Genomic DNA, 4535 nt, shown 5'->3' on the forward strand with positions numbered 1-4535 from the left:
TGACAAAATATGTGAGGATAATATTGTTATTATAAACTCTAGTAGAGGCGTAGAGTGCTACATTTGGTTGATTGAGAATTACTTAATGACGTCCAATCTATTGTTTATGTGTTGGAAAAGTGTGGTTTAGATTAGAGCTATTTGGAATCCCACATCAGAAAGGTGAAGAGTCATCCTTGGGTTATAAGGAATGGTACCACACACACTAATGCCGAGGCCTTTTGTATTAAAACCTCATACCCGTTCTGCACCGGGTGGCTAAAGTGGGGGGAGTATCGGCATTATTGGATCTATGTGTGTGGGACTCATTTGCCGCTTCCGCACAACAAATGGTATCAGAGCTCAGGTTACGCTTGGGACTTGGTGTCTCATACGGTCGAGTTGCAATTTGGAGGAGCTCCCGTTTGGATTGGGATCACAAGATTTGGAAGTGGATCATTGGCAGAGCCAGAACTTTAAAATCAGTGGGGCACTCTAAAGTTAAAAAAAAAAAAAAATTAAAATATATCAAAATTTTAATAAAAATAAAAAATTAAAATAATATTACGAACAATATTTTTTCTTTTAAATTACATATTTTATTAATCAAACTTATAATATTTGAGACAATTTTTCATAATGAAAGTATAATTTATCTATGAATTTAAAATCATAGCAGAGAATAGTTTTAATGTTTTTTTGTTGAGTAGAAGGAATAATATTAATGTTTGAAAAAAAAAATAATAATAATATTAATGTTGCTAGCGATACTCGAACTTATGACCACATCCACATGCAAAAAGACTTCTGCCACTACAGCAAACCAACAATCAATGATAATATCAAACTAGAAAGATTTTATACTAAATCTTACTGGGGCATGAGACCCACTATGCCCCAACGTGGCTCCGCCTCTGAATTGGATGCTTGCAGTCAAGGTGGAGCTATTGGAATTCGGATCATAAGACAATCAAATCACGCCAAGGTGGAGATTGTTGGAAAAGTGTGGCTTAGATTAGAGTCATTTGGAATCCCACATCATAAAGGTGAAGAGTCATCCTTGGATTATAAGGAATGGTACCACACACACTAATGTCGAGGTCTTTTGTATTAAAACCCCATACCCGTTTTGCACCAGGTGGCTAAAGTGGGGGGAGTATCGGCATTATTAGATCTATGTGTGTGGGACTCATTTGCCGCTTCCGCACAACATTATGCACCTAACGATTTGATTTCCCAATTCTCATAATGCTGGAGCCCAGTCACAACATTATGTATTGGAAGGTGGTTAATCCCTCTAAGGTCCTCTTACACCAGTCACAATCTCTGGTGTTGATCACTTGATCGTCCATCTCTCTCTCTCTTCTTTCTGTCAGATCCAAGGCATTGCGTGCTGGTCAACAGCTGCAACATCATACCATTGATCAACTAGGAATGTTCACATCCAGTTTTTGAGGTTATGGGAGCGAGGTGAAAAAAGCTGCAGTTAAAGTTTACTTCCAAAACAAGCAGAGGTAAAGGGAAAATTTCTGGTGCTGGAAATCTCAATTGCGACGATATATATGTCATAGTTGTGACCATTTACGGTACTCGAACTGTTGTGCAATCAGTTAGTCTACTAGAAGATGAAAGTACAAAGCACTACAAACCTCCCCTAGTTAGTTGCGGCCTTCCTGGCCATAAGAATAGGAGCTTATGATAACTAGTGAACTCATAAGTGACTGTATCCGAAAGGGGACTCCGAAACTTAATCTTGTTATAATTTCCAGAGTCAATATTCACCTCTCTAAAAATAGTTTCGACTAGCACTTGGACAGTGAAGAAAGACATGATCCACAGACTCCTGCCCCTTTTTACAAATGATGCACCAGTTAAGAGCTCGTGAGTTGGCACTACTAGAGAAAACTCATTCAGAGACAAATTGATTTTGTCTCTAATAGCTGAGAATTCGTCTCCTAAAAAAATTTGAGACGGAATCATTTTGTGGCTAAAGTCGTCTCCTAAAGCTCGTTCCAAATTGTTTAAGGCAACGACCGATAAATTCCGTCTCCTAATGTATTTGGAGAAGAAATAAAAATTGTCCCCTATTCAATGAAAATTCATCCCCAATTCTCATTGAGCATTGAGAGAATGGAGGGAAAATAAAATAAATTGGCGCCAATCAAAGGAATAGGGGACAAACTCACTCCGTCTCCCTTTATTTTCAAAATTTAATTTTTTTGCGAATTTAATGGCGCCAATTAGACAAATAGGGGACGAAACTCACTCCGTCTCTTTTTATTCAAATTAAATTATTTTTTTTCAAATTTAATGGCGCCAATCGGATAAATAGGGGACGAAACTCATTCCGTCTCCTTTTCTTCAAATTAAAAAAAAAATCAAATTTAATGGCGCTAATCAGACAAATAGGGGACGAAACACACTCCGTCTCCTTCCATTTTTTTTATTTTATATTTTAAATTTAGTGGTGCCAATCAGACTAATAGGGGACGAAACTCACTTCGTCTCCTTTTATTCTCAAATTTTAAATTATTTTTAAATTTAATTTTTATTTTTAATAAATTATTTGAATTATATTAGACAACAAATCTAATGGTTGTCACCACTTATATAAATAGAATTTGTTTTTACCAAAAATTTGAATTTATTATGGATAATAGTATTAAACAGAGCCTAACATCAACTCTTTTTTCAAATCCAACAAACATGAACAAATTGAGCACTTTCACAGTATGCTTCACAAGTCTTCAACTATAAATAATATCTATAACAAATTAAGATCAATAATGCAGACGACTACCAGAGGCATATGGACTATCCTTGAACATGTGTCTTATCAGTATACCTGCACCAAAAGCTTTAATCATAAAATACCGCTGACTCCAAGAAAATTCATGAAACTGAGGAGATGAAAATATATGTTGGACCTTGATAAAGGAATATTGAAAGGAGTAAATAGGATTTCATAAGGAAACATCAAAGAAAGCAATCATAATGTTGTATAGAAATGGATTCATGATGAGCATAAAACATTATTTAATAAGTGCAAAATATCAAATTAAACAAAAGTTAGTTTTTAGTACCAAAACCACACACTGAATGCTTACCAACTAATCAAAGCAAAAATACACGCAAGATATCAATGGTTTTACTTGAGTTAGACAATTAAAAACAAACAAACAAACACGAGATAAAGTATGTAATCAGACCTACATGCCCAAATAAGAAAGGGTACCTTAACTATAAGGGGATCAAGGTAGGAGCCTACCACATAATTAACCTTCATGCTCCTAGCCACATATCGATCCAACTGCATAATGTAACGAAAATCGAACACCAAAAGTTAATATCAAGAATGAAAAACCATAAGTAAGCTAAATAAAATTATCTTCATAGTAAATATCAAGAGTGGAAATCAATACTAACTTGAAATTTAAACCATGTTAAAAAAAATGGAGAATTCCCAGAGCATCCGACATTGATTAATCCAATTCTATAAAAGTGGATATTTAGTAAGAAACAGAGACAATAAGCAGTTGTGATTTTGATAAGATAAGAAAGCAAAGTCTCCCTGCACACATGGTCAACATCATAAGTAAATAATAAACAAAAATGGAAACTAACAGACCATACTGACAAAAAAACCAAGTTAACAGTAATATATAATTATGATAATGACCGAAAGATGTTTAATTATGAATTAGGAAGGCATAACCATATAGAGAAAAGCAACTAATGATGATTTGCATGCACTTATTGAGCCACGTACATTTAAAATTGTTTACCTTAATTCAAGTCACTGTATCCATCACTTTCTCGAGTGTTATCTTCATCTCCTGATAGTAATTCCTCATCTAGAGGATTATCATCGATAAAATCATCGTCACTTATGTTGCTTTGTTCAATATCTTTGCTACTCAAACCAACAATTTCAGGTTCGACATCTCTTCTACAAAGTGTTGGCATTGAATTAACATTCTCTTCAATGGGATGAATGATATTGCTAGCCTCTTCTTCTTGGTCTACCCCATCAACATAACTTGTTTCGGTATCACAATGACATAATGTCTCATTATTTGCATTCAAATGATGTTTTGCAACATCAATGAAAGACTGAATACCTTCCTTGTATTCTTGGCAGAGTTTGTTTTTAGAATGAATCCACTCTCTATTCATTTTGGATCCCCTGACATTTACAAACAAACACTACCCTATAAATGGGCACTGAAAAATAACAGTAACAAAGAAAAGTAAGACTTGGTCTGTTTTAGAGTTTTATTCATGTAATATTTGTTTAGTTATAGTCTTATTAAGTAAAGCAAACACCTCAAGTATTAAAGCATAACATCAAGGGTATCAACAAAGTTCAATAATTATTTGCTATGAATTTTATATGTAATGAAAAAGATTCACATACCTCAACTCCCAATCTCTAGTCAAGCTCTAGTGAAATGAGTACAAAGAGTTCAAAATGCCTTGGCTGTGCTTTGTTATCACGCTACTCCAGTAGATCTTGCATAAAGGGATAATAGAGTACTGCTTTGGTTCAGACCCAG

The 4535-nt window shown here is 34.6% G+C and overlaps 1 long non-coding RNA gene across 2 annotated transcripts; it reads right to left on the reverse strand.

The window, feature by feature from the left end:
* Nucleotides 1-2777: 2777 nt before the first annotated feature.
* Nucleotides 2778-4535, reverse strand: LOC112182825. 2 transcript variants are annotated; one of them, XR_002929569.2, is made up of 4 exons: nucleotides 4397-4530; nucleotides 3765-4165; nucleotides 3215-3289; nucleotides 2778-2824 (listed from the first exon to the last, which is right to left on the reverse strand). It is a non-coding gene; the product is annotated as an uncharacterized LOC112182825 (long non-coding RNA). The 2 variants fall into 2 exon arrangements; XR_005805135.1 differs by lacking the exon at nucleotides 3765-4165 and having other exon boundaries at nucleotides 2798-2824; nucleotides 4397-4535.

This window comes from Rosa chinensis, chromosome 1 (assembly GCF_002994745.2).
Source record: "Rosa chinensis cultivar Old Blush chromosome 1, RchiOBHm-V2, whole genome shotgun sequence".
Taxonomy (NCBI): Eukaryota; Viridiplantae; Streptophyta; class Magnoliopsida; order Rosales; family Rosaceae; genus Rosa; species Rosa chinensis.